Below are 20,196 nucleotides of genomic sequence, written 5' to 3'. Positions count from 1 at the left end.
CAATGAAAGTGTGGCAGGCACAATTATAAAAGAATATTTTCTCTCAGTCCTCCCAATTGCCTAATCCCCAGGAAAATGAACATAAAGTTGCTACTCCTATGATTATGTTATATTACATGGCAAAAAGGGATTTTGTAATTAATATATAATTGATGTTACTAATCAGTTGGCCTTAAAGTAGGGAGATTAGCAGTTTTCTTCAGCTGGTGGCAGGAAAGGAAGTGAGAAAGATTCAAGGCACAAGAAGGATTTGCTGCACTGTCTCTGGCTTTGAAGATGAAGGGAGCTGTGTCCCATGACAGAAGAACAACCACTAGAGGCTGAGAGCAACCTCCACTGACAACCAGCAAGGACATGGGAACTTCAGACCCTCAACCACAAGGAACTAAGTTCTGCCAACAACCTGAAGGAGCCCAGAAGCATGTTCTTCCCCAGGGCCTTTAGATAAGAGTTCAGCCTGGCTCCCGCTTTGATTTCAGCCTTGTGAGATTCTGAGTAGAGAACCTAGCCCTGCCATATTAGACCTCTGACCTTCAGAACTGTGAGCTACTAAATGTATTTTGCTTAAGCAGCTACGTTTGTGGTCATTTGTTACACAGCAATAGGAAACTATAAGCAGAGCATCGAGGTGGCTAATAATTTAATTAGGAGTGTTAAAGGGGGCATATAATAGTGCTTTTATAGCATCCCTCACTTTGGTAAACTAACACTTCCCCCTTCCATAATAATCCTGGCTAGCCTATATGGTTTTTAAAAAATGTACTACAAGCCTCTACTGTACTTCAGGAGTTAGTACCAGATCCAAGTCTTGCTAACAACAGGATTCCACCTTCCTGGCCATGCCGATAGGGTCAGGAGTAAGTTTATAGCATAAGTAGGGCAACCAAAAATTATTGGAAAGACAGTCTTTATGAACTCACAAGCCAGGACTATGTGAGCTTCTTTCCTGGTACTTGGAGAAAGTCTGTCTGGGAATGAAGCAATCATAGAGGAAAATAAAACTGATAGATGGAGAAAGAACACAGAACCCTGACCTAGCCATACCTGAAGCCAGAAATATATTGAAATTTTTGGTTATATGAGCTCCCTCCCTTTAATTTTGCTTCAGTTGCTTTATATTTGGTTTCTACAATGTGCAACTAAAAATAACTCCCAACTACTATTCATGTTAAAATGAAGGAAGTTTGAGCCAAATACCATTCTCTGAGGTTGTGCTAGTCTTACATAATAGGTTGAATCCCTAAAACCATACCAGATATCATGAAATGGGCACACAGAGCCTTCATCTGCCAGCCATGATGTACTCATGAGTCTGCCACTATCTCACACATGATGTTGGGCCAATTGCTTCTCCTCTTTGATTTATGAGATTAGGGTTTGGATTAGAACTGGCAGAGTTCTCTAACACTGTGTGATATACATGATTCCCTGGATGCATACCTACCCTCAAATTCTCTAATGGGTATGGAACTCTATGTGTGAACATCCAAGATTTGAAATCATTTTTTATACTTATTAATATAACAATCATCATTCACACTTTCATGGTACCCAAAGATCTTTCATGGGTATGAGACCCTTTGCTTTCTCTAATTACCCAGTGAGCATTGTTATCTGCATCTCATGGAAGAAGTAACAGGCTCAGAGAGGTGAAGTGACTTTCTCAAGGTCACGGAACTGGTAAGTAGCAGAGCCAAGACAAAAACTGATGGCACTACCCTTTTCTGCCTCAGTCCTTGACATTGTTCAGAGTTCTCAGTCAGTGTGGTTCTTCTGCATGTGGCTGCACGTCTCTGTTCCACACACTCATGTTTGGGTTTGTGTAGGATGAGCTGCTTGCATTGGTCTAGAAGTGCCCACACTGTGGCTGCCCATGAGAAGACTGTCAGCACTACAAAACAACCCTATAAGCATTCTCCACAGAAAAACGCAAACCAGCCAAAGTGTTACACTTGGTTTGAATGAACCCTAATGAAGGATTGATTTGTATTCCTGAACCTGAGTCTAAACAAATTGAAAAAGAAGATGAAGGAGTAGCAGATAAAAGCCACCGATTTACCTTTATTTTAGTGTTAGGTTTGAAAGCTAAGTGGGTCTGAAGACTGTACCAAGAATGACAGTCACTCGATTACAGGCCGTGCTGAGGGTAATGGCTTCCCACGTTTGGGACTTGCCAGGGAAGGTTGACAGCATGAAGATGTGGAACAGACCTCCTACTTCCAGGAGGGCCCTGAGCCCAAGAGGAACAGCGAGGAGCTGGGCCAACCTATTCAGGTTATTCTCCCCAACTTTAAGCATCCTGTAAGACACTCCCTTCTCATCTGGGGCAGAAAGAGGAGGAAGTGATATGCTAACCAAATTCATTCCAAGTGGAAGGAAATACTGTGAATTAAGAAGAAGTATTTCCTCTCAAAATAAACATAATTCTTTAACAAGCACGTACCATTTCCTGGACCATTGACCATGAGAAGGGCGTTGTGCTTTTTGTGCTGTGATGTTCCATCTGCCCATCCATCCTTCCATGGTTCCCAGCAGGGTCCAGGGAACCGTTTGGAACAGAGATGAAAGCTGAGTGTGCTCTGACACCTTCCCTTCCTTTGACTTTTTTGCCTGTGGTTAACAAGATAGACCAGGAGAGCGACCCTTAGACTTCCTGCTTGGAAAGTAACTTCCACTCCTTATGGTGTCTTTAATCTCTGTGCCATAGACAGAGAAAACTTAAATAGCCATTTTCAGGCTTTATAAAGAAAAGCGATTAAATGAATCTGGGAGGGCTATCTGCAGCAAGTCCCAAATTCTCATTAGGTAGTAAAATGAAGGAAAAGTGCTCAGGGCAGAAATTCCCTAAAGCCTTACAACTCAAACTGTGGTCCATGGGCTAGCAGCATCCACCTCACTGGGAGCCTGGTAGAAATGAAGAGTCCCAGGACTTGCCCTGGCTCACCCTGAACCAGAACCTGCGCTTGAACAAAGTCCCAGGTATTCAGGGTGCTCATTACAATTTGAGAAGCACTGCCATCAAGTCCTTCCCACCCGGGACACAGGAAAATCTGGTTGTGAATACTTCAGTACAAATCCATTCTACCCTCCAGGAAAAGGATGGAAAATGTACTATTTATCAGGAGAGAGTCGTGGGGAACATGTATTTAGGTTGGGAGTGGTACCTCTGGTCCTTCTCTCTCAGAGGAAGTTGGTTGTTTTCATGAAGGTTGGGCAGACACTCATATTCATTCATTTACTTTTTGTTTGTTTTGAGAGATGACTCTGTGCTACACACTTTGCAATCATCTTGGTATACTCTGGTGAAAAAACAGACATCATCACTGTGCACATGGAATTTATAGTCTGCTGGGAAAGATGTATGTTTACTTTTGTATTTGCTTGCAGTTGTGTTTGGGAGGAAAAGAACAGAGGGCTAAGAAGGAACTACTCAATTATATTGGTAGGAGCAAGGTGACTTCAGGGCATTTTGGCAGTGGAATCACACAAATCATCTCGACCAGGGACCAGTAAACTAGAGCTCATGGGCCAATTGCAGCTTGCCACTTGTTTTTGTAAATGAAGTTTTAATGGAACAAAGACACTCCCATTTACTTGTGTATTTATGACAGCCCTTATGCTACAATGGCAAAGTTCAGTAGTTGTGACAGGGACTGTGTGGCTCTGCAATGTCTAAAATATTGACTATCTGGCCCTTTAAGAATAAGTTTGTCCTTTTTGGGGTTTTGTTTTGTTTTGTTTTAGGTGAATGAAATAAGACCCAGGCAGGGGAAGTTAATTACCCACAATCACATAGCAGATGCATGCAGAACAAGCATAGGATTCTCCCTTCCCTGATCCTCAGGGCTCACAGGGGCAGTGGGAACATCTAGAACATACTGCAGCAGAGGGACAAGTGGAGCCAAGGAGCTGGTGCGGCAGAGGCCCACAGCAAGCCGAGAACTTAGAAGCTGGTAGATTAGGAGAGACTGTCCAAGGCCCAGTTGAGGAGGAGATCACCTTGCACCCAGGCAGGAGGGAGGAGCTCAAGCCCTGAGCTGATGGGCACACAACCAACCAAGAAGTTGGGTGAAGATTTACACAGCAATGGTTCAGAAAGCACACAAACAGTATCTCCCTCCAGAAAACTCCATTTCTCCAGACCTGAAATGCCAACCCCACCAGAATGAAAATGAGCATGTTGGGGGGGAGGGCGGTGGTAGGGATATAGGGGGACTGTGGGCCAACAATTGTTATAGGCAAGGAGAAGAACAGATACAAACCCTACAGCAAGCAAGGGCATGAAGCAACTAAGAAACTATAAGAAATTAAGTGTGGGTTGTCGAGTTTGCGCATTTTCTGAGCCTGACCACACTCTGGTTAAGACTACCTCCCTGGTCATCCCCAAGATAAACTCTTTGCTGGGGCTTTTGAGCCACATGCATTTGAGCAAAATCCTCCTATATACAGGAAAACATGCTAATTCATTGTTCTGGCTCATGCTTAAAACAAAACAAAACAAAACAAAGCAACAAAACAGAAATTCCTAATGCTAGCCATCTGATACCATCAGGTTCTGCTTCTGAGGGAGATTATGTTTGTCTATTTTTTTCAATGAAGAGAACTTACCAGAAGTAATATTGGAGTTATTAGAGTCAAGCCACATTTATCAATGTATATTGATTGATCTTAGTAATATTCAAATAGAATAATGGTGACTAATGGGGGGGAAGGTGTTTTTGTTTTTGTTTTCCTGTGAAGTCCAGTTAGATATGCTTAAAAGTAGAAACAATAAAGGCATTAAATTCACTCTTCAGCTTGTCAGAGAGATCTAACAATTGCTTTCAAAAAGAAACTCAGTGCTGTCTTTCCATTTGGCTTTTTGTTGGTCTCTTACTCATCCTGTGATATGGTTGAATCTCATCCTTAGCAGCAAACTACTCTGCTCCTGGATGAGGGACTATTCTGAAACTTGTATTCACTAATTATTTCGGATTTTTTTCTGCCTAATATTCTCTTTTGAACGAAAGCTTAAGACTAGGGTCTCATTTATTACAATGATTCCTCTATAACAGGAATGAATATGGAATTTAAAGATGACTCTCTTCTGAAAGCCATGCTACTTGCTAATATACAGAAACGTTCACTGAATATACTGAGATGTCAAAAGCAAGACTCTTATGGAATCTGGTAGCTATTTCTGACATACTCTGGAAAATTTTCCAGTGTAGCTGACAGAGGGCTCCAAGGCTAAAATTTAACTGTTTCCCCCAAATGTTTAATTTCCATGGTTTGATTTCATAAAAAGCAATTTTCCTCATGGTATTTAGGTGGCCATAATTGAAAGAGAAATTTCTCCCCCTGAGAGGGTCTCTGAAGATAGCTGTCTTTGACATTGATGTGTCTCCCTCTTGGCCAGAAGCCACAGAGATGGGTCTCCCCTCATGCTAGATCATTAATTGTTCTTCTCCAGGTCTGCACATGCTAAGCTGAGAACCAAGGCAATTATGCAATTAAGTCAAACAAAAAAATGATGCTCGTGCTCCAATGAGCCACAATTTTAGTTGACAGTTGCTTAGACTTGACTTGTCCTGATAATTGCTTCAAGTCCTCCATGACCCTCCAAAAGAATGTGTGAGCTCCTTCAGAGAGTGTGTGATTTGCAGAGGACAGTGCCACCATCTTCTTACAAAAAAGTAGGGAATGGATTCTGATGTCCTTTGTTTAAGTCAAATATAATCTGTGTTAGTTGGGATTTGCCCAGAAGCTGACCCTGAGACAAGAACCCAAATGAATTGGTTTATCCCGGAAGTGATTCAGGAAGCACTCATAGAGGGATGGGAAAATAAGACCACAAATTACCTCTGTGGGTAACGAGCTTACTCCAACAGGGCAAATCTGAGAACCAGCGTAGAACTCTGCTTAGAATTCCTACCTGAAGTTAGATACACAGAGTCCTAATAGTCATTGTTCAGTGCCTTAACCAGGAGCATTAACTCTTTAGCACTTGGGACAGATTGAGCCCCAACTTTCAGGGAAAGCTGTTAAGCAAAGAGAGGCAAATGCTAGCCTAGAAGCCTGGCTGGCAGGCACTGCAAAGATAGATCCCAGAAGGATATGGATGGGGCATCAACTATACTTCCAGTCCTCCTCAAGCCAAAAGACCTCAATTTTTGTCATTCCAGATCTGGGTCCACCTTTCTTTTTTTCTCTGCTTTCAGAACAACTCCAGATGTTTGGACATGACCTTGATGAGCGTTCACCTTGTTATTCTGGAGAAGATAAGTCACCAGCAGATGTGTTGCATGACTTTTCAATCTATTTGCAAAACTCAAGGTGTTAGAGACATTTCAGATAAAATAGCCCTATGATATATTCGATTCCTCTTATAAAACTAACTCTGTAATGTTGTGTATTTTTATACTGAGATACCTTTCTTTCTTTTAAAAAGAAAAGAATTAAAACTCAAAGACCCCACTGTATCTGGTCCTTTTGGCCAGTCTTCAGCCCAATGTAGCGTAATTCTGGCCAGATTATTTTCTTTGGTAGGCTACGCACATAGCCAGGCCAAGCCAAATCAACACATATTTATTTAATACTTAATGTGTATCATGATTACATAAGGTAAGTACTTGTAAACCACATACCGTGTAACTTGCTCTAAGTCAACTTTTCTTCTTTGCTTGGGGCATTATTTGCAAATACAGCCAGTGAAGAAATAGATAGAGAAATAACAATGGGTTTGTGGGATAGAAAGCATAATCCATTTTTAGCATTTTGCCTTATGGAACATTCTTAGAAAACCTGTATACATAGAACTCAGGAATTGCCCCTAAAAAATATTTATGATGGGATTCTATATTCTTTCAATTACAACTTCCTTTAAGAATACTTAAGGATATTTGATTTATCTAAATGTCACGTGCACAGTAATTTAGGGTGATCTTTTGGCTCTATAAATGGAAGTCCACATGTACAGATAAACACCCAGAAGAGAGTTTGTAAGGGAGTAGCCCTTGTATATCATTCTTATTAACTATCTTGCTTATCTCATCTGTTAAGCCCTACCGTTCTGTTCTTTGTTCTGACAGCCTTCCCTAGCTCCCCTGGATGGAGAGAGTTGTTTTTGTGATTCCTCCCTGCCTCACCCCCTGCCGCTCTCTATGGTATTGACCTATTTTACATCCTACATGGTGAGTTGCTCAAACCAGGATAGTATCTCATTCAAAATGAGAATTTCAACTTCTCCTCTTGCCTGGGATGGTGACTAGGATATAGCAGATGATCAGCAAATGCTTGTTAAGTTGACCCGAGGAAGAGCCTTCCTTATTCTGATAAAGAATATCTACCAAAAAAAAAAAAAATCTACACCGAATATCATAATTAGTGGTGAAATATTTAAAGCTTTCCCTGGAGATTGGGAATCAAACGAGAATGCCTACTATTGTCAGATCTTTTTAATGTCACATTTCAGGTTCCAGCCAATTCAGTAAGGAAAGGAAAAGAAATTTTAAAACATAAGGATAAGAAAGGAAGAAATACAACTATCATTAGCAAACAATATTATTGGAAAGTAGAAATCTAAAAGAGTCTGTAGATAAACTATAAGAACTCATAAGTGAATTAAGCAAAGTTCCTAGATATAAAGTCAATATGCCAAAATCAGTTGTGCTTCTGCATACCAGCAACAAATAATTAGAAAATTAGGATAACCAGGATGCATTAGCAATAGTATCACATGCATTAAATATTAGGGGGGGGAAATCTAACAAAAGATATACAAGGCTTCTACTAAAAAAACTATAAAACATAATTGAAAGAAATTAAAGAATTGGTCTCCCTCCCCATGCTTTCCAAATTTGTGGAAGTACAGAGTACAGAGTGTCCTGGGAGTAGAGTGGCCAAGAAGGAATCACAGAGCAAATGGGAGGCCAGTTCATATAGAGCTGTGTAGTCTGTTCTAGTTATCATTTGCTGTGTAACAAACCACCCTGCACTTTTGGCTTAAAACAACTTTCAGTTGCTTGTAGATCTGCAGTTTGGGCAGGGCTTGGCAAGGATGGCTCATTGCTGCTCTGTGTTGCATCAGCTGGAGTGGCTGGATGGGGTGCTGGGGAATTTCAAGATGATTCCTGTACTTGGGTACTAAGTTGGTGCTGGGTGTTGGCTGAAAGCTCAGCAGAAGTGTGTGCCTCCCTTTGTGTACTTGGGCTTTCTCCTGGAGTGATGACTGGGCCCCAGGAGAAAGTGTCTCAAGAGAACACGATAGAAGTATTTTTATGGTGTTTGTATGACCTAGCCTCCAATGTCACACAGTGTCACTGGCACCACACTGTGTTGACCCATGCAGTCACAAAGTGCCACCCAGTTTCAAGAGGAGGAGACATAGACTCCACCTCTTCGTGGGGGAGCAGCAAGCTTCCAGAAGAATAGGTGGGGCAGGAGACATTATTGTGGCCACCTTAGAAAATAAAATATGCTAGGGGCGCCTGGGTGGCACAGCAGTTAAGCGTCTGCCTTCGGCTCAGGACGTGATCCCGGAGTTATGGGATCGAGCCCCACATCAGGCTCCTCCACTATGAGCCTGCTTCTTCCTCTCCCACTCCCCCTGCTTGTGTTCCCTCTCTCACTGGCTGTCTCTATCTCTGTCTAATAAATAAATAAAAATCTTAAAAAAAAAAAGAAAAGAAAATATGCTGCATAGACCATAGTAAGCTTCCTGGAGTTTCTCTTTTATTATGGTGATTTGAGCAGAGGGGTGACATGACCTGACCTGGGATATATTTTGCCTTATTATTTTACTTTATATTTTTATGTGGGCTTTGATACCACAGGTATGATTTTGTCCCGGGACTATCACATGGGTGATTGCATATATAACTGTGACCTGATGAAATTCAAGTGCCAGGATATGATAGAGTATCATCAAATGCTAGGATCCTTTGGATTTTTGTGTGGTTCTATCCAGCTGCCAGAAATGGGCAAACGTAGCTGCTGTGGGCAGATTTGCCTAAGAGCCTCCACAGTTCTCTAGACACAGGCATCTGCGTGTGCCAGGGAAGGGGAAGAGACCAGTTTTCTCAGGCTGGTGTGCTGGGTTCCTGAATGATGACCCAGACTGTCCAGAGAGACAGCTGCTCCATCGAGGCAAGATCTGTTGGAGTGTGTCTTGACTCTACGGTAGAGGAAGTTCTTCCCCTCTCGGTTTGAGAGATTTCCTAGTCCTTACACAGAGGTAGATGGAGTCTTTGGATGAGGTGGGTGAAGGGAGACAATGCACCTGCTTTCTGTCCTCTCAGACAGTGTGGAGAAGACAAAAGAGTGAAGTAGGTCACGAGATGCAAGAAGGGAGGAAACCTAGTGATGGAATTTCTAGAGGAAAACTCACCAGCTTGGGTGAAATATTCTCTAGATTACTTTTACAGGTCAGTATGGCTTCGTGGAGAAATCAGTGGCAGGACGGTCAGAGAAAACTGCATTTGAATCGTAACCTCCAGCCTGCATTAGCTGTGTGCTGGTAGACCTGTAATAAAGTCATACCTCAGTCTGTCCATTAAAATATTAAAGATAAGAATAGCTACCAAAGAGCATTTTNGTCATACCTCAGCCTGTCCATTAAAATATTAAAGATAAGAATAGCTACCAAAGAGCATTTTGAAGATTAAGTGAAATCACATAGGCAATATCCCTAGTATAGTTACAGTCATAGTGGGCTGTGAAAATGTGAGTTCCTTCCACTCTCGNGGAGGAAACCTAGTGATGGAATTTCTAGAGGAAAACTCACCAACTTGGGTGAAATATTCTCTAGATTACTTTTACAGGTCAGTATGGCTTCGTGGAGAAATCAGTGGCAGGACAGTCAGAGAAAACTGCATTTGAATCGTAACCTCCAGCCTGCATTAGCTGTGTGCTGGTAGACCTGTAATAAAGTCATACCTCAGTCTGTCCATTAAAATATTAAAGATAAGAATAGCTACCAAAGAGCATTTTGAAGATTAAGTGAAATCACATAGGCAATATCCCTAGTATAGTTACAGTCATAGTGGGCTGTGAAAATGTGAGTTCCTTCCACTCTCGGTGTTGCTTATATCCACCCTTCCTTTCTCTTCTCTGGCCTGGCATAGCTAAGATCATGCATATTCATCCAACACCCTTGGGGATTTTGTCTAGAAATGAGGTGTAAAATCTATAAAAGAAGACTCATTGAAGTTCTACCATCTTTTCATGGGATTAAACAAACTTGGCTGGTATTTTGAGTTATTTAGTAATTATGAGTGGGGAGAGTAGTGAAAAGGAGGAAAAAGAACCCACTTCATTTGACTCATAGCAATTGTAAGCACTCATTTGGTTTTGAAAACAAAAGAAAAGCATAAAGGAAAAGTGGATGGATTGATTCCACATAAAGCCAAGTAAATACATATTTTAGTAGACCCTGATAAACCAGAAATTAGAGGTTTAAGGTTTTTTTGGTTTTGTTTTGTCTTCTTTTCTTTTAAGCTAACAATACTCTGTACCTAAGTATACTGTTTGGGTCAACACAGTGATCACCACTGTCATTGTCAAGAAGCACTTGTTATGTATCTCAGTGTGCATGCAGCGCAGCAGGGAATGAGGCTCATGTTGTTGCCATCTTGTTGGTAATATTCTAGATGGACAATACTTGCAGATTCAGACTTACAGAGGAAGACTCATTGATGTGCCAGAACCAGCTCAAACCAGCTCATGAGAGCAGATTGTGCAATTTCTTTCTAATGCTGCATTCCTTGTCATGCATCACTTTAGTAACTTAGAATCATCAGCCATGCTGGGGTATTTACATCATGGAAACTGGCAGAAATCACATGTCAGTATGTACTTCTGACCAAGGCTAGTTACTAAATATCTATTAACACATCACTGGACAGAGAATGGAATGAAACTTTTAACAAGTTCATTAAAAGGCAAAGAAACTGTATTACATATTAAGATTTTATTTTTGTTTTAAATAGGCAAACATGATTCATGTACTTGAATCTATAGAAAAACCTCAACTTAGAACTTATTTTTTAAGTCCCAAAGGAGTGCAATGACCACCATCCCATTTAATTTAAAAGAATTTCATTGGTTTTGGATTCAATGAAAGGGGGATTTTTAAAGAATTGATTTTTGTTTTGCAGTTCAATAAGATTTTATTAATTTAATTAGTTCCTATCAATTTTTAAATATGCAGTGGCTTAGATTAAATTTGCATGTTCTCTCTCTCCCTCTTTCCCCCCACCCCCTCTCCTTTTTTAACCCAGCCTGTTCTGAGCATATTAATGGACATAGGCCATCATTTTACAGGTCGAACACTCCGGATGTTTGTAAATCAAGTAAAAGTTTTGGGCCAGGATTTTGAGGTGTTATTTCCATTAGGATGTATGTTATACAATCTACAAACCAGGAAAAAAAAGTTTGGGTAGATGCAGGACAGGGGTTCTGTTTGTGGCAGAGGTTAATCTAAGCCGGTTGTGCTGGGCCTCACATTCAGAAAGTTGATTTAAGAGTAGGAATGGTATCAGCAGGCATCAGATCCACAGGATGGTCTGAGTTCGTCTTCCCAGTGCATGTGGGCCTGGGGGAGCAAGGGAGGAGGCGGGATCCTGCTGTGTGATCAGAAGAGGAGCAAGTTAAAAGATGAAGGGCCGACTGTTCATAGTTTTTTTTAAGGGAGGATGAATAACTTCATATCAGGATTGAAGTCACAGTCCAGAGAAACTAGAAAAAGGAATAAATAGGTAACAAGTCTAGAGTTAAATTCTGAGGAATGAGAATCCAAGTGTGATGGAGCCTTTCTCTAAATGCTTTCTTCACCCTCTAGTCCCATGTGATGCTTTCCAAAACCAAGGATTTGCACTCAAATAATTTTGCAACTTCATGGTGGCGTACTCTGCCCCCTCTTGGAAATGCATAATGGGCATTGGCATATTTAAAGCGGTGGCAAGTCTTACAGTTAATAAAGCCATTTAGGTTTGTGGAACTGACTCCTTTGAGCACAGAACGCATTTTGGGCATCACTGTGTGCGCATTCTGCAGAACCACGTTCTGCAGAAGGTCCGTCTGAGATGTGCTATGGCAGAAAGAGCTTGGGCTTTGGTCAAATACTCCCGGACCCAAATTCTGGAGATAAGGTCTAAAAAGCACCAGGCACCTAATAGATCCTCAACACATAGTGGCCTGAATTCTCCCAAGGCAGAGGCAGGTGTAATTCTGAAAGAGTGGCTGTCCTCACAGGGGAGTGAGGTGGGATACTTGCTCTCTGCAAGGTTACCTGCCTGGAGTGAGGATGTTAGAAGATCCAAAGAAGTTTGCGGAGTCCAATAAATAACTGACATCCATTCCTGATTCCCCTGTCTCCTTGGCTTGAACTTTTGACGTGAATTTGAGTTCAAGCCTCATGTTCCTCAGTAAGAACTAAGTTTGTCAGTGGCTGGGGTTCAGGGGCTCAGGAAATCAATTTGGGGCTAAATATGTATTCAGGATTAGCGTCCTGGGCTGGTTAAAAGCAGTTATCTGTTGTTATCTGTTTATCTGTTTTCTTCCCTTTCAAGCAATCTGCAAGGAAAGAGTAGTATCATCCGAAGCCTCCCAAGAGGTGAAATAAGAGGATTAAAGGAAATAATGTTTATAAAAACCTGGGTATAAACAGTAGGGCTGTGGAGGGCAGGGAGGGGCTATTTGTACTGTGCTGATCATCAAGACTTCTTGGATGGTTTTACCTTCCTGCTTTTCTCCAGGGGTGTGATCCCCTGGGGGAAATGGACCATGGGATTTGCATATAGCCAGTCTTTTCCAGCTCTGCCGTCATTTTTAACACAGGCCTAAATTGGCTGAGTCATAAGTAGAGGGTGGGTTCAGATATTCATTTCTAAAATATTTGCCGTGCCAGGCGTTGTGCTAGCTGCTGGGAGTACAAAGAAGAAGACAGGGCAGCCCCCTCCCTGAAATCAGTCTTGGTCTGGGCGGGGGAACAGATGTACATACTAACTGATCATTAAGCCACAAAGCAGTGAATGCTGGGATAATCCATGAAAAGTACTTAGAATACTGTCTGAGCACATGATAAGGGCTCAATACATCTTGATTACTATTATGATCGATATAATTATTATTATTAAACAGGCAGGTTGCAGTGGGAACATCGAGGAGTGTGTGTGTTGGGGAGGCGGGTGGCTCATTTTGCCTGGAAGCTCAGAGAAAGCATCACAGAGGGAAGGTAATACTTGTCTTGAAAAGATAAGAATGTGGCCATGTTCAGGAGAGGGAAAACATATCCTTCTGTTCAAAGAAACATGTGCAAAAACCTTGATATGAATATCCATGCATATTGAGATAACTGCAAATATTTTAGCGTGGCTGAGTCATGAGGGGTGTGTCTATGTCTGTGTGTCAGTGTGTGTCTCTGTGTGTGTGGCCAGAGACAAAAATGGGAAGATGAAAGGGAAAGAGTCAGCTTGAGCTTGAAAAGGTGATCACTTTTCTTATTTCAAAATTTGGAATAAACCTATTTACAATAGGAACATAGCTATTGTTTGTTAAGAAATGTAAATTAAAATAGTTAACTGTAATTGATAAGTGTAATGCATATTTCAAAGTTGCTAAGAGAGTAAATCTTAAAAGTTCTCATCATAAGAAAAACATTTTATAACTGTATGGTGACTTACCATGGTGATCATTTTGCAATATATACAGATACTAAAACTTTATGTTGTACCCACAACTGATGGCATGGTATAATGTCAATTATACCTCAGAGAAAAAAATTAAAAGCTATTTGACCAATTTGATTCCAATTCAGGGTCTGTCTTCATAAAGCAGAATTGTTTATATCAAAACATTAGAAAAAAAATTGAATCAAGAGAAATAGTGAAGTAAATTTTAATATGTCTCTCTGATTCCATTAGGTAATTATTCAGATTGTTATTAAAGAACAGAATTAAATAGTTTGGGAAAATGCAAATAATGTAGAATCAAGTGAATAAAGTCTAGAAATAGAAAGGGACTCTAAAAAGGAATCTGAAGTCTGTTACAAAGTGTGCTTAGCTGGAAGGTTAGAAGGCAGTATGTTGAAATGTTAAAGTTGTTATTTGTGGGTGGAGGAGGTCAAGGGAAAATTTTGTTTTCTTTTCTGTATTTATTCCAACCAGGGAAGAAAAAGGGGCGGGTGGTTCTTGTGCCCCAATGGAGAAAACAGCAGATACAGCCTCTTCAAAGTTGCCTGGTTCATGACATGCCCCCCCCCAAGCCGGGGGACACTGAGCCTTGCCTCCAGGGTTCACAGTGGAGCTGAGAGATAAGCTTTGTGAGCATGTGGGTGGCCGAGTACCCCACAACTAACTGCACGCAGTAACAGTGAGGCTGAATTGTCTCCAGCAGACACTACAAGAGTTCTGAGGGGAGAGCTTAGGGTGGCCAGGGTGAGGGGAAAGGCTTCTTACAGAAGGCAGGATTCAAGCTGGCTCTCAAAGGGTATGAAGGTTTAGATGGGTAAAAGGAAGGAAGCTTAACCTGAAACCACTCGTCTTTCCTAGCTCTTTACTAAGGAAACTCTCATTCTTGAAGATCTACCGCCCACTGGTGCCCTATCTAAATGTTGAGGCCTCTTTGTGGGAAGCGAGCTAAACTAAGCCAGTTGCTCTTTGGAGATATGATTATAACTGCCAATTACTGAGCACTCGCCTAGCACTTTACCTGCCTGGCTTCCTATTTACTCACCAGAGCCCTATTATAAATTGATGCTTCTACAGATTGGAAAACTGAGGTTTGGCTAGATCACCTAAGGCAATGTGTAAGCTCTAGAGGCATAATTGGATCCAGGCCAGTCTGGCTTCAGAGTCTTTGAGTGTAAGCAATGGACATTTTCCACTGCACTAGTCTTCTGTTTGTGACCAGTAGCACTGTGTCTCTCCACCTTGTGTCTCACTTGTCCTGGTTGCATGGGGCCGGGGGGAAGCAGGACCCCCAGCATGATCTCCATTTTCTGAATGGCAGCAATGAGTTACTGATATCCATCCTTTCATTCTCTCAACCAGTATTTGAGTGTTTGTTGAATGCGCGCAGCATGCAAGATGCTGTGGTGGGCGGGGGGTGTCAGTGTGCACAGGCCCTCCCAGAATGAAACCCATAATGGGTTCCCTGGCTCCGTGGTGTATGGGGGCACCAGTGTCCCTAGTCCCAGCCTGGAGCCAAGTCCTCCACTCTCTGGGGTGGTTAGTTTGCGAGCCTTTTTCATCCAGGGGAGAGACCCCTGAGCAAGCTGTGTGACCTCGGGCCAATCCCTTCCTCTCTCTGGGGCTCCTTCTCTCACTAAACCGTGACAACGCTGAATTCAGTGATTTTCCAAGTCTCTCCAATTCTCACACATGATTCTACTCCCCACCTTAGAAAAATATGGTTCCTTATAACACAGAGGAAGGGTGAATCACACATCTGGAACAGAGTGAGAGAAGCCATGCCCTGTGTGTGCTTTAATTTGTATGCAGTTCAAAAACAGTAATCTGTGGAGTTAGAATTCTGTCAGGATGCTGGTTGCCCTTGGGATGGGGGTGACTGGGAGAGAGAAGGAAGATGCTTCTAAGGGGTTTGGTTGCATCCAGATCAGAAATCTGAGTGCTGATCCCAAAGGTGGTGTTCACTTTGTGATGCTTTGTTCACCTGTATGCTTATGGATTTGGGTCCTTTTCTTTATGGTTAAAAAATACTTCAATTTAAAAAAAAAATATATATATATATTCAAATGACATCAAAAGAGAGTGGTAGGGTGGAAAGTGTTCCTGAGGGGTTTCAGATAGAGGACAGGGGCTCCAGAGTGGCTCTGTGACTAGAGCAAGTCACCTCCCCTCTGAGCAGTAAGAGGTCACTCAGGGCAGCAGCCTCATTCCACATGATCCAGAGGGTCCATGCAGTTGGCGCTGCGTGGATTTCCCCAGCCCTGAGCTTGAATAGGAACTGGGCGCTGTGCTGGAAGCAGGCGCCTGAGCCTGGAGCTCTGGGAAGGAGCATGCTATCCTGAGTATTCAACAGGTGGCAGTCTTCCCTCAGCCTCCGCAAGTTCCTGGTGCAGCAGGGGCAGCATGTATCCTGCAGCCTTAGCCAGGATGCTAATCTCCAGGGCCAGGTCTCTCCACTCCCTGGAGTAGGGCTCTTATACCCAGGGTCCCAGCTCACATACTCTGCTCCTGGTCAATTCCGAGGACTCCCAGGACCCCAGGAGGAGCCAAGGACTGGTGTCCTACAGTCCCACCTCCTTGGAGGAACGCTCCCACAAACCCTCTGCAGGCCGTACTCCTGGGGTCCCAGGCCTCGGACAGGGAAGATCCTCCTCCTGGGGGGCTGTCCTTGAAAGCAAGAGAGAGAGAGATTTCTGGGAACCTGGGTGACTGCTCCAACAGAGAAGGGAACATGAATATTTCATTAAGGTGGTTCAAGCTATTAAACAACATTACAAAACCAAGTGTGTTGGCAGGAATCTGAGAAGCACATTTACATGGGGACAAATAGTGTGAAAAGAGGCCCAGTTTGGAGACAGCCTCAGGGAAAGCCCCCTGCGGGTCTGCCATAAGTAGCCTCCACTGCACCTGTACGCCCATTCCAAACACATTCCCAAGGGGGTGGTAGGAGGGGGAGCTCAGAGATGGCAGGACCCCCAGCACAAGGNGAAGGGTGAATCACACATCTGGAACAGAGTGAGAGAAGCCATGCCCTGTGTGTGCTTTAATTTGTATGCAGTTCAAAAACAGTAATCTGTGGAGTTAGAATTCTGTCAGGATGCTGGTTGCCCTTGGGATGGGGGTGACTGGGAGAGAGAAGGAAGATGCTTCTAAGGGGTTTGGTTGCATCCAGATCAGAAATCTGAGTGCTGATCCCAAAGGTGGTGTTCACTTTGTGATGCTTTGTTCACCTGTATGCTTATGGATTTGGGTCCTTTTCTTTATGGTTAAAAAATACTTCAATTTAAAAAAAAAATATATATATATATTCAAATGACATCAAAAGAGAGTGGTAGGGTGGAAAGTGTTCCTGAGGGGTTTCAGATAGAGGACAGGGGCTCCAGAGTGGCTCTGTGACTAGAGCAAGTCACCTCCCCTCTGAGCAGTAAGAGGTCACTCAGGGCAGCAGCCTCATTTTCCACATGATCCAGAGGGTCCATGCAGTTGGCGCTGCGTGGATTTCCCCAGCCCTGAGCTTGAATAGGAACTGGGCGCTGTGCTGGAAGCAGGCGCCTGAGCCTGGAGCTCTGGGAAGGAGCATGCTATCCTGAGTATTCAACAGGTGGCAGTCTTCCCTCAGCCTCCGCAAGTTCCTGGTGCAGCAGGGGCAGCATGTATCCTGCAGCCTTAGCCAGGATGCTAATCTCCAGGGCCAGGTCTCTCCACTCCCTGGAGTAGGGCTCTTATACCCAGGGTCCCAGCTCACATACTCTGCTCCTGGTCAATTCCGAGGACTCCCAGGACCCCAGGAGGAGCCAAGGACTGGTGTCCTACAGTCCCACCTCCTTGGAGGAACGCTCCCACAAACCCTCTGCAGGCCGTACTCCTGGAGTCCCAGGCCTCGGACAGGGAAGATCCTCCTCCTGGGGGGCTGTCCTTGAAAGCAAGAGAGAGAGAGATTTCTGGGAACCTGGGTGACTGCTCCAACAGAGAAGGGAACATGAATATTTCATTAAGGTGGTTCAAGCTATTAAACAACATTACAAAACCAAGTGTGTTGGCAGGAATCTGAGAAGCACATTTACATGGGGACAAATAGTGTGAAAAGAGGCCCAGTTTGGAGACAGCCTCAGGGAAAGCCCCCTGCGGGTCTGCCCTAAGTAGCCTCCACTGCACCTGTACGCCCATTCCAAACACATTCCCAAGGGGGTGGTAGGAGGGGGAGCTCAGAGATGGCAGGACCCCCAGCACAAGGGCTTTCAGTGCCCCAGGGATTTTAACCCTCAAGACTGGGTAGTTCTGGAGGATGGGGAACTCTCAGGCATCACTTTCCTGGTCTGAAGGGCTCAAGGGGTTGGGAGAGGCTTAGAACCCACAGCTGACCCCAGAGGCTACCCTAGAGTCTCAGATGTCTGTGCCAGAGGAAGTCAAGCCTGGAAAAATAGGGTGAGATTTTTGTCACAGTGAGGGTGGGATTCAGTGTGAGGCCCCGTGACACCCTCTGAACCACCAGCGGACAAGCTGTTTCTCCCCCATGTGTTCCTCTGGCTGAAGGACAAGAACATACAAAGGCCTTTTTGTGTAGCTTTCACCTAGAACATTGAGAAGTCTTTACATCTCTTGTATCTCCCCTCCTACAACTAAAGGCTACTTCCATAGAGACTGCTTTTGTATTATTTCTGTACAAAATAACAATATAAAAACATGCACCAAACTTAGCGTTTTGCATATTTAATTTCTTATAAAGCTCTGACCTAGATGCTATTATAATTTCCATTTTACAGATGAGGACACTGAGGCTGAGAGAGGTTAGATAAATTGCCCAAAGTCACACTGCTGGTAGACATCAGAGAGGAATTTAAATCAGGTTCCTTTGAATCCAGAGCCTAGACTCTAAATCCATCTTGGCTGGAAAATGTTCAAAGCCTCTGATTCTCTGCCTCCTTGATTATACCAAAGAGAGGTGCTGGGGAGGAGAAGTCACCGAAGAAGCTGGAGAGTAAGGTCATGGTAACAAAGGAAGACCAGATCATTTGTGAAATCTGCTATTTACTCTTAGCACTTGGGCAAACAACTGCTTGGAGAGTCCGTTTTGTCTAGTTACTGTGAAAATTAAATACCTATGAAGTGCCAAGCCTGGTGTCTGGTACACAGTAGGCGCTCAATAAATGGTAGATCCCTTTTTTACTTCCTTAGGCTTCTTCTACCTGCCCAGCCAGACACAGTTCTCCTACAGGCTGATTCTTTCTTCTCAGGAAGTTTCCTAGAGAGGCTGTGAGTGGTGACTCCAAACTTGAGCTATGTGTTGGATATTCTTTCCCTGCACCTTGAACTCATCCTACCTCAGTACTTATGACATTGTGCTGCAGATTGTTTATCATATATCTTTCCTCAATCGAGGACTTGATGTGGCAGGAAATGTGTCTACCTAGTTCCCTGTTGAATCCCAAAGTACCAGCAGAGAGCCTAAAATGTTAGAGCACTCAATAGGCATCTATTTATGGCTGTATGGATGAATGGATGGGTGGACTGATGAGTGGGAGGAGAGAGGGAGGGAAGGAGGGAGGGATGGATGGATGAATGGATGGACAGATGGACGGACAGATGGGTGGACAGATGTGTGAACTGGATGGGTCGTTTGATACATTGATAGTCAGCTTTAGAATCTTCATTTATAATATTCTGTGTCACATGTGTACACACTGGGGCTTTCAGGAGCACCGTCCTCCTGCTTACAATTAAGTCCGTGACTTTGACCATCCTGCTGTCGGGATGTCAAGCATATCGAAGGCTGGCCTTGCCCAAGCAGAAAGGGCTACTGTTGAGTCCAACACCCACAAATAAGCAAAAGCATTTCCTAAGACTTCTTCATCTTCACGAGCTTCCAGGAAGAGAAAAATTCTGTTTGGTAAGAGTAGATGCCAAACTCTATCACTCATCATCCCATGCTGCACCCCACTCAGGAAAAGGGGCTGCTTATGATTTCTGAAATCTTAGACTCCCCCCCCTTTTTTGGGTGTTGATGGGAAGGAGGGGGTCTGATAACCAGGCTGCTAATTGCTCTGCTTATCAGAAAATGGTCTTTCATTGCAGTGTGTATGTGGGGAGTGGATGCTTCAGAAGGCAGAGCTATCCTGGGGTCTGTGGCTTGGCTGTGACAGGGTCCCAGTGGAGAGATCAGGGTTCAGAGAGAAGTGAGGGAGGGCAGGGCCAGTGGAATGCTCTCAAGATAATCTTCTGTTCTTATCAACGGCACGTTTTCCCAACACACATACTTAATGTACTTGAACTTATAACCCTGGAAAGCAAAATAGCAGTGTCAGTCTTTTGGGCCCCAAGGAAAGCAGATTCTGGTTCTGGTTCTTGAATAGGCTTGACCAGAGATCAAACCTGGGGTGGGTCTCAGAGGCCACGCTGTCTCCTCCTTACGTCCTTTTTCTCCCCTGTCATGCTCTTCCTCCTTCCTTCTTGCAGATGTCATCTGGGGGCTCTCTTCATGCCCATTCCACTCCCCCTTCTAAACAAGTCCTCAAAACAGACTCAGATCACC

At 43.5% G+C, this 20,196-nt stretch overlaps 1 long non-coding RNA gene across 1 annotated transcript in view; it reads left to right on the top strand.

Annotated features, from left to right (window-relative positions):
* Nucleotides 1–13,399: 13,399 nt before the first annotated feature.
* LOC117795274 overlaps nucleotides 13,400–20,196 on the top strand; it is a 64,533-nt gene continuing 57,736 nt past the window's right edge. The window contains exon 1 of the long non-coding RNA XR_004619190.1: nucleotides 13,400–13,465. This is a non-coding gene — a long non-coding RNA (uncharacterized LOC117795274). The remainder of the gene's footprint in view (nucleotides 13,466–20,196) is intronic.

Source organism: Ailuropoda melanoleuca, chromosome 12, assembly GCF_002007445.2.
Source record: "Ailuropoda melanoleuca isolate Jingjing chromosome 12, ASM200744v2, whole genome shotgun sequence".
Taxonomy (NCBI): Eukaryota; Metazoa; Chordata; class Mammalia; order Carnivora; family Ursidae; genus Ailuropoda; species Ailuropoda melanoleuca.
The sequence above is the reverse complement of the archived record's forward strand: the minus strand, read 5'-3'. Positions and strand labels throughout refer to the sequence as shown.